Here is a 10,970-nt window from a genome sequence, read left to right as displayed (position 1 = left end):
TTTTGGTGTCTCTTTTCTCTCTGTCAATCCTTATGATAAATTCTGACCATCTGAGGTAATGTGAGAAGGGTGGGACTGAGGAATAGGGGACAGCTTTGGGACCAAGAAGGAAAAGGGGGTCGAATGTGAGGAAGAAAGGGAGGCCTATGCCGCAGTCCTGCTGCAGCAAAATAACCTGGGGAGGGGGGCGGTGACGAACAACTTGTGTACATTGATACAGCAGGAGTGGGAGCTGTTTATTGTAAGACAGGAGGGGTATGTATACATTCCACACAGCTTATCTTAATTAACATAAACTAGATACTGCAGTCAACCAATAAGGAATCTCCACAGTTAATGGCTCGCTGGCATTACTTCACAAACCACTCCCTCTGGCAAAATGTCAGGCGCCATCTTGACTTGTTTACAGACCCTAACAGGCCTAGTTGACCTTTGCAGAGGCCACGGAGTGAGACTTGGAGTAATTACTAGTTTGCAGTTCACAAGGCGTGGAGATTGTCCAGTGTTTCCTGTAAGTTTTTGTGGAACAAGGTCATCCTCAGCAGAATTCTGTTACATGCATTAGCCTTGTGCTCATGATTACTGAGGGAAATAAAAGGAAGGCAGGAGGATTCACATTAGAATCAGGACAACACAGAGAAGAACACACCACAGGAGGCACAAACAAGGAACCAGAGCCATTTTCTTCCCCTATGAGTGTTATGGAGGCTTCTAATATGTATATACTAAAAGATGTCACAATGTTGGGTAGAATATTTCAGGGATTGTAAATACCTTGCCTTGAGTTGTATTTGAAACATAGAAAATAAAATAAAGCTATGGTTTCTAGCTAATTCTTACCCAATGGATGAATAAAAATAGAATTAATCATGAAAAATATGAACTAATCTTCCATCATTGATTATTCATTTAAAGTCTGATTCTTACCTAGTATACACAAAGTACTGGGTTTGATTCCAAGCACTGCAAATAAATAAACCAGCACAAAATAATTTTTATTTCTCGATTTTAGAAAATGAAAGTAATGTATATTTCACTAATCATTACGAATACACAGTTGTGATTCTACATTCCAAATTGAGAGCTTCTAGAACTAAGACTACTCAGTAGATACTGAAGAACCTAAGGAAAGATTGAGAGATCATCAAATTCTTTCATGTATGTATAATATGACAACATACACTCTACTGTCATTTATATCTAAAGAGAAAAATGAAAAAGAAAGATCATCAAATTCTAAATGTCACATGGTAAATTTTAGAATCTCATGGGTCATGAAGTTACTGCTGGTGGTATACACTATCCTGCAGGCTTTATATATATCTGGGAGGTACTTATATATCCACTGACATATATATAAGCATTTATATATTTTCATATCATCATATCCACAATTCTTCATTGTCTTTTCACATCTTTTATTAATTAATACACAATTATTTGTTATGTAGTTTGTTGAAGCAAGGAGGCAGACAACATTTGCCACAATAATGTCTGTCAAAGTGGCTGTCCATAAAAATTCCAGCAGCACATTCTTCTGAAGGAGACTCCTGATCAAGATGATGAATTTTGCCATTTTCACCCACCTCATGGTATTTCAGGACAGTCAACTTTACTTTCTTTCTTTTCTTAGCCTTTTTCTTTTGGGAGTGATACAGATGACTTCCTTTTCTTAGCACTGCCATGAAGCCTCAGCACAAAATGGAGGGTGGACTCCTTTTTGAATGTGCATCATCTTTCCGTTGCTGATCAGCAAAGTTCAGTTTTTACTGATCAGAAGGAATCCTCTTCCTTATCCTGGATATTTGCCTTTACATTTTCTAGTATTGGAGAGCTAAGCCTCAAGTGTGATGGTCTTCCCTGGAAGGGTTTTTCCAAAAATCTACATCTTGGCACCAGTTCCACTGAGAAAAAGGAAAAGACAGGTTACACCGTGGGATACCAGACAAGGGGACACATATGCTGCTGGCCAGAGACCAGCTGCAGCTCACATGTGCAGCCCCAGATCCACAATTCTAATTCTGCATGAAAATTGACAATTCATAATGTAAAATTAATTTGGGGGAGTTGGTGGGAATATTGTATCCAACTTTGGAAAGTTAACTGATACTTTATGATATTTAAAACTAACCTCTAAAACAGTATTTAGAAAATACTGCAAATTTAATATCAGGTCATAAAGAAGGAACTTACAGAATCATATCTCATGTGATCGCAAGACTTTTTTCTAAAAGGAAATTGTAGGCATCAAATAATGAAATAATAACATTAAAAATTGAGGTGATTTGGTTCAAAATCTAGGTGATTTTCTAAGGTTATAATTTCAGTGAATGGAAAAACCTGAAGAGTTCAGATTTTCTGATTTCTTGTTTAAGATATTTTCTACTGCTTCTTATTGCCTTACTCATATTTCATTTAGAATTACTGTAATAATGTATATTTTATTCTGTATTCAAAACAAATAACAAATCAATAGAACAAATTATCTAATGAAATTTTGCTTAATTTGCATTTTCCTAAAGGTGAAACATATAAAACAAGAATTTAAAATATCAATACAACTTATTTTTCTTAGTTTATTATAATTTTCACTTCATTATAAAGCAAAGATTGGAAAACTCTAAAAAAAAAAAAAAAAAACTCTTTATTCTTCCTTGAAAGCTATCACAAAGCAGAAAGCCCCCACTATTATAATGATTTCTATACATATCTGTGAGAAAACATACTAATGGGAGAATCTATCATATAATTTTACTATACAACTGTTACCTCAAGATAGTCTCATAAAGTGCAACATTTGTAACCTAAAAAATAAAATAAAGAGCCTGAGACCAAGCTACTGCTATTGTATTTTAAACTACTTACCAGCTGTGAACACTTTAAATATTAATCTCACTCAAGCCTTTTCCCCCCATCATACTTTAATAGACTGGTTTTTATTCATCTGAAGTGGTTTCAATTTCCAATAGTGCATCAAAGTCAATAAAAGAAACGGATATACTGCACCCACTTTTCAATCTCTAGGGATATTTTTCCAAATCATTAACCAAGGTGAGCATCTTACCGCTGTTTCCACAATTGCTTTTGCCTAATGACATTTGGTTAATATCCAGCAAAAGGATGCTTCTATCATAACAATAAACTATTGGTCCCAATTGCACATCATAGTGTAGAAAACCACATTTTCATTGACCACAGCCACCACACTTTCGTATTTGACTTCCTTTCTTTTTCTGCAAGAGCAATAGTTTATGAGAGATTCATATTTGTTATAGGTTAGTATCTTTAGTACTGAAAGTTCAAATACTCAGCTCAGTATTAATCCATTTTTAAAAATAATTTTTAACCGAGATGGCACATATGTTTGTCTGTTTTAAGAGATCAGTTTCGAACAATAGTAAAATCTACTGAAGACTAATACCAGACTAAAATTTAGAATATTCAAATTATATATATTGTCTTTGTCCATTTTCTGTTGCTATACCTGAGTACCACAGACTGAGGAGTTCATAAAGAATAAAGGTTTATTTAATCATGTTTCTGGAGACTGGAAAGTCTAATATTAAGGGGCAGGCAACTGATGAGATTCTTTTGCAGCACCATAACATGGTAGAGGAAATCACGTGGCAGGACAGAGCAAAAGTATGGGCTTAGGTCTCTCTTCTTACAAGGTTATGAACACCAATATGAGGGACCCACCCTCATGACTTCATCTAATCCTAATGACCTTATAAAGGACCTACTTTCAAATTCAACATTTGAATTTGGGATAAAGTTTCTAATACATGAACTTTGGGGGACACATTCAAATCATATAGTATTCCCCAGTTAATCAGTAAATCACTTCAGTATAGCAAGTTCTATAGTTATTTTTTTTCTTTTCCATTCATAAAATGGATACAAATCTACCTCAAAGAGTTTTTTTTTTTTTTTTTTTTCTTTTTTCAGTGCTCTCGATTGAACACAAGGCCTCGTACATGCTAGGCAACCATTCCACCTCTGAGCTATATCCCCAGGCTCTTTTATTTTGTTTTGAGACAGGTCTCCCTAAATGGTACTGCCTGGCATTGTATTGTGATTCTCTTGCCTCAATCTCTTTAGTAGCCGGGATTACAGTCATTCACATGATCCTGTGCCTAGCACCATGTCATAAATATATAAATTGACTACAAGGTTAAGAGAGTGCATTTATTATGGAATAAGTTTGAACAAACAAACAAACAAAAACACATCTTAAAGTCATTTAAGGAAGAGAGTTGAAAATTCAATTCTTATAGGTTACATTTCAGATTATTCTTAGTAATGCTATCTTTTCAGGCTTGAAGGCAGGGCAAATGCTATTTGAAGAAAACCAACATGTCCATCTGCTCAAAGTGACTCCTACTGGCTCGTATGGCACAGAGCACCTCTACAATTTCTTCACAAGAGGAGATCACCTCCACAATTTAGAAAAGTGATTCTCAATGTGGGAGTCCCTACCCCAGCAAAATCAGAATCACCTAGAAATGTAAGGTATATAACTTCTTGTACCTAGCCCCGGATCAGAAACCATGTGGCTGGGGCTTATTAATTACATTATACTAAGCTCTCTCCCTCATGTATACTCAAATTTGAGAAGACCGGTCTAGACAGGCGTCTGCAAACATCTTTTGTCTTGTTTTGCAAGGCCTAGAAAATAAGCATTTGAGGTTTTGTGAATCATATGACTCTGAAGCAGCCATTTATAACATGGAAATGAGTGAATGTGGGTCTATTAGAATTGAATCTAAAAGAAAAATATTTTTCTAATTAAAACAAAAAAATGAGGTTGAGCACCATGGCACATGACTGTAATCCCAGTGGCTTGAGAAGCTGAGACAGGAGGATCTCAAGTTCAAAGCCAGCCTCAGCAATGATGAAGCTCTAAGCAACTCAGTGAGACTTTATCTATACATAAAATACAAAATAGGGCTGGGGATGTGATTCAGTGGCCGAGTGCCCCTGAGTTCAATCCCTGGTATCCTCCCCCAAAAAAATGGGGGAAAGAAGTAAATGAATCTCTGAAATATAGAAGATACATCTGAAGAACAGATCACATGGGGTGGGTATTCTGAAATTGTAGGAAGAATGATAGCTGACTTGATAATGGTAGTTTTGCCAAAGACTAGCCCTGTATTGGCATGAACACTATTACATCTATAAGGATGGGAGCTGTTGCAATTTTAGTCTGTGGTAGGTATCTGGGTTATCTTAAGTAGGACAAGGAAAACAGTAATTTGATGACATGTAAGATATGCTTCACACTTATAGTAGAATTACTCACTGATGATTTTCTATTTAAAATATTCTTTGAATTTTTCTCTTTCTTTCTTTCTTTATCCTTTTCTTTCTTTTTTTCTTTTTTTTGTGGTATGGTATTTATTAGAGTTTGAACCCAGGAGCATTCTGCCTCTAAGCCACACCCTCTTGTAACCAGTTTTGCCAAGTTGCCAAGACTGGCCTTGAATTTGTGATTTTCCTGCCTCAGTGTACCACGTTGCTAGATTAGAGATGTACACACTGCACCCAGCATCATTGTTTAAATTTATTTATTTTAAATTTTTTAATTTTATTTTTTAGTTGTGATTGGACACAATATCTTTATTTTATTTTTATGTGGTGCTGAGGATGGAACCCAGGGCCTTGTACATGCTAGGTGAGTGCTCTACTGCTGAGCCACAATTTCAACCCCCATTGTTTAAATTTAAAAACAAATATTTCTTACCCATGACCCACATGGGTGGTGGAATTTGGGTTTACTCTGCCTGACTCTGGCTGACTGTGAAATAAAGCTAAGAAAAGAAGAACCTTTTGAAATGGACATGTTAACATCTAATAGATGATCAAGAATAAAAATTATCATAGCTGGGCACAGTGGTGCACACCTGTAATCCTAGCAACTCCAGACGCTGAGGCAGGAGAATTGCAAATTCGAGGCCAGCTTCAGCAACTTCATGAGATCTTCAGGAAATTAGTGAGCTCCTTTCTCAGAAAAAAAAAAAAAAAGAAAAAGAAAAGTTTAAGATTAATAAGCTAAACAATACAGATATAGCATTTTTTGTTTTGTTTTTTATTTGTTTTTCTTTGCTGTTTGGGGGATGGAATTGGGCTTGGGGGGAGGGGTAAAATGGCTTGAGCCAGAAATAGGGTAAAATATCAAGCATTTTTAAGTTGAAATGTCAATGAATCTCAATCTTGACTCCAGAAGAACACATGCAGACCTGAGAAAGCAATCATAGTACCAATTTCTGTTTGTTGTGATGCAAATTTTGTGGATTATGAAGAACTATAATATATCATTTTTTTCTAATCCAAATGCATATTTTGTTACAGAAGAGCTTATAATGATAAACATAATATAGGAAAATTATCTTGGTAATTTTCTGAAAATCATTAATTAGGTTTACCTCTCTTATGAAGTAAATTTATTATCATAAAAATTGTCTTGAAGACATTTTTAAAAACTTTGTGATGCAAGAAAATAAATTGATCATAGCTTGGTTCTTTGAAGTATAAACTAGAAGAAAATTGTATGGTTAATAACTATATACTAAGTTGAAAACTATAAAAACACTATAAAATGGTCTACTAACAAAGTGAAATGACTATGTTTACTCCATTGTTCGGACTAATCAAAGGATACATTTTGGCAGCTTTCAAATATTCGAGATGATAATTTATCACTTCTCTTTGATGGATATGCAACTTTGCAATCAGTTCTTTAAAATAGTGGATTTGTAAACTCGGAGAAATTTTCAACTTCTAATACATCTTACTTTATATGTACAATAGGATTAAAATCTTTATGAATAATAATGTGAACTTGGTTTACGTTTACATAAAATGTAACCCAATTTTGGATTCCAACCTCAGATTGTCTCTGATCATTGATAACTAGAAAAACAAGTAGTCATTGCTATCATTTGTTAACATGAAACAGTATGCAAGTACTAAAGAAATGCATACCTGAAATAAATAGGATTCCTACCTGAAGATAACATATAGAAAGTATTCAGAGCAGAGGTAAATTCTAACTTGTAAACTCAGAACCTTACAACTCGGAAGCAGAATGAATCAACCATGGTCATTGTGTAAAAAGCCTCTGGCCTTGTTTAACTAGTTATCGTTTTGAGTCATGTTTTACCTTAAGGAACCTGACAAGGTCACAAACAAAATGCTGGAACTCATCCCAGTCTAGTGTTTCCATTTCCAGCAGATATTAATCTTCAGGTCTTAAGAACAAAACACTGGAATTCTAAAAAAATTCATGGGATTGCTGAGATCATGAGTCATTCATATCAATTAAGTATTTTAAGTATTAATGGTTAAACAAAATAAGAAACGGTGAAATATTTTATGTTCTAGAGTTATACTAGAAGTTTCAAAAGTTTTTAATATGAAATAAACAATAATAAGAAATGCACATTTATGATTATGCACAAATACACTGTAATAAGATTAGAAATTTCAATAATGTTAAATTTATGTCTATCAACGGTAGATACTTGATAATAAATAAGATAAAGTTATCCTGTTAATTATTATCCATCATTAATGAAATACCAACACCAAATAAAAATCACTAAAAAATGAGTATAGCTAAAATATTTAATATTTCGAAGTCATCAAATTAACTTTTAAACACACAAAGCACCTATTTCCCTACTTGTTCCTTTCCTTTCTTGTTTCAAGATCCACTTTCCAGAGGTTGAAAACTTTCATTTTTGTATTGACATTGACTGAATTACTGAAAGTGTTTCTAAAAGCATTTTTAACTTCGGCATTAGAGTACTTGTTGCTTCCTGAAGATTTTTTATTTCAAATTTATTTTAACTGACACATGACAAGATAAATAATGTATATATTATTGTGTCAACAGGTAATGTTTTGAAATACACATTGTGTAATGTTTTGATTTGCATTTTTCTGATAATCAGTGATATTTTTATGTACCTGTTGACCATTTGTATCTTTCTAGTTATATTGTCCATTTGTAATCAGATTATTTGTTTAGTTGATATTGAGTATTTGACAATCATATCAACCCTTTGTCAGATGTGTAGCTTACAAATATATTCTCCCATTCTATAGACTGTCCCTGCATTCTGCCAATTTGCAGAATAAGAAGTATTTTTGTTTGATAACCCCATTTGGTTACTTTTGTTATTTTTTCTTTTTTTACTCTGTGCTTTCAGGGTCTTGTTCAAAATCCCCTGTTCGTTCCGATGAACTGAAGCATTTCTCTTATCTTTTCTTCTGGAAGTTCCATAGTTTCAGGTTTTACATTTAAATCTTTAATCAATTCTTCATTGAACATATAACAGGTGAGATCTAGGTGTTTGATTTCATTCTTCTAAATGCAGATATTGAATTTTACCAATACCATTTATTGAAGGACTCTTTTCTCCTATGTATGTTCTTAGCATCTTTGTCAAACAAACAAACAAACAACAACAACAACAACAAAAACAGATGTAGATTCCTGTGTTTACTTTTAGACTTTCTATTCTAAAACTTCCATTGATCTATGTGTGTTTTTATGCCAACAACAAGACTATTTTGATTAAAACAGCTTTGTGGCATGTTTTGAAGTTAGTGAAATTCTTCCTGCTTTTTTTTTCTTCCCACAAAATGGCTTTGACTATTCAAAGTTTTTGTAGTTCCATATACATTTTAGAATTGCTTTTTTTTTTTTTTTTAGTTCTATGAAGAATTTCATTGGCATTTTGATAAGGATGGCCTTAAATCTGGAAATTACTTTGGGTTGATGTAAACTTTTTGTTAATGATGAAAAGCATTTTTTTCTTGCTTTGAACTTGATTTTGCTGTTGAAATAAACATTAATTTTACTAATTCAGAGTTTAGGTCTGTTTTTTATTTTACTTTAGAGATTCTATGACATTCCTATCTTCATTCCTTTAAATTTCTTCTGTAAAATATTCCAAATAGACATAACTTATAGCAAATACTGAAACACTGGAAATTACCAGTGCACATTATTGAGTAACATTAAAATCCTTTTTATCTTGTATCAAGGTCAATAGCAACACAGATTTTGGGTTTAACTTAATAACTCATTTTAATTCCAAAATGGTTGTTTCTATACAGTGTTTTAGAATACCACTCATATTATTTGGAGGTAGTTTACTGTATTAACTTATTAGCCTATTGATATCTATTTTAAAGGATGACTTATTGCAAGCAGCCAACAGGGCCAAGAATAAACACTTTTCACATTACAGTAACCACAAGCAAGACTGACTTATTAGATTGTGACCTCTTACCTATGTGCTCTTGCTTTGGTCCCAGGAAATGTCAACTTTAACCTTTGATTCTGACTGCCTGGCTGTCTTGCTTTTGCTTTTAACTGGATGTTAATGGATTTCTTCAAACAAATAATATCTCAAAGTTGATTTGTACACTCTGCTTCTCATTTCTGTTTTTCCTTATTTTTTACTTGATAATGCTCAGGAAATTTCAAATATTTTTGGAAATATGTATAAATTTTCCAAGGAAGATTGGGAAGGTATTCTCATATGGAGATGATGCCAAGGCTGTTTAAATTACAGTAAATAATCATCATACTTCCTGGCTCTATATTTACATGAAAAGTACACAAATCTTCATGTTTCCAAAGAGCAAGGAAAAATGGCACTGACAGGATTCTTGAATTGTTAATATAAAATAAGTTACCAATAATTATCAATAACTTACCCCTAGATATTAGTCTGAAAATAATGTTTATAATCACCTACTATGTGTCCATGGCACAATATTTAGGAATACAGTAAACTTTATGAAATGGTCAGCAATGAGACGAGGAGGTTGAGTAGATCAATAGGAAAAGGTTCTGTGGACAAATGCTACATCCAAAAGCTGGGGAAGAGATTTTAACAGTTTACAATAAGAAACAGGTGATTTCTTTTTTTTTTTCCAACCTAACTCACTTAATCAGGATGTTAAAGTCGTGATTTATTTACTCAAAATGAAACATATATTGTGAATGGTAAAATTAGTGCCTAGAAGCCCAATTCAAGAGGAATGCAAACTCTGTTCATTGCCATAACCATTCCCTACAGGGGTGTGTGTATATGCATATGTGCATATGTGTGTATATGTATATATGTCTCTGCTCACATACACACACAGTATGTATAGGTCTAGATTTGGCAAAGCAGTTAATGCCTTCTTGTCCTAGTTGATGATAAAATTTTATTAAAGTATTATTCGATATGCTTGGTTTTGCATTTATTTAGAAACTATGTCATTAAATACCTTTCTTATCTGTAGCTAAAATGTTGCCTAAACTTAAATAAATGATGTTTAATGTCACGAAAGTGCATGACACCAAGGCAACAAAAAAAATATCACAAAAAATGGATTGTCAAAGAGAGAGATGTAAGCAAAATATACATCCTAGAAAAATAAATCTAAACTTTATTTCTTCTTTGTTATCTCATATATGAGAGTAAAAACATTCCATTCAAATTTTCTTTCTTCCCCCACCCTTAGGGTCAAAAACATTGACAGTATACAAACTTTCTGCTGGGGGAAATAAAAGGCTAAGTTTAAATAAACATTACACACTGAACTCTTTGATCTACGTGACACTGAGGATTCCAGAGGTGATTCAAGGATTAATACTGTCATTTGGCATATTTTTCTCAAAGAATTCAAGTTTTAGTGAAGGCAAACTTAGTTACCATGTCCTCAACATATGTTCTTTTGAAGAACAGCTGTTCTACAGCTTTGTGAAGAAAAAAACACAAGACTAATATGGGATCTAAAGCAAACACAGGGTGGTCAAACAGTTGATTATATGTCTGTCACAGCAGCTTGGGCAATCTTCCAGGTCATCAGTTCTCCAGTGTCCATTTCCAAAGCAAGTGTTAGTGAGAAACATGCCTTACTCATAAGCTATTGGCTTTTGCAGAAACTGTAAGAAAGTAGGA

The 10,970-nt window shown here is 33.5% G+C and overlaps 1 pseudogene; it reads right to left on the bottom strand.

Annotated features, from left to right (window-relative positions):
• Positions 1-1,256: 1,256 nt before the first annotated feature.
• On the bottom strand, positions 1,257-1,888 carry LOC107147827 (annotated as a pseudogene).
• Between the last annotated feature and the right edge of the window lie 9,082 nt (positions 1,889-10,970).

The sequence above is a fragment of the Marmota marmota genome, unplaced genomic scaffold (assembly GCF_001458135.2).
Source record: "Marmota marmota marmota unplaced genomic scaffold, marMar, whole genome shotgun sequence".
Taxonomy (NCBI): Eukaryota; Metazoa; Chordata; class Mammalia; order Rodentia; family Sciuridae; genus Marmota; species Marmota marmota.
This window is presented reverse-complemented; position numbering and strand designations above follow the sequence as displayed.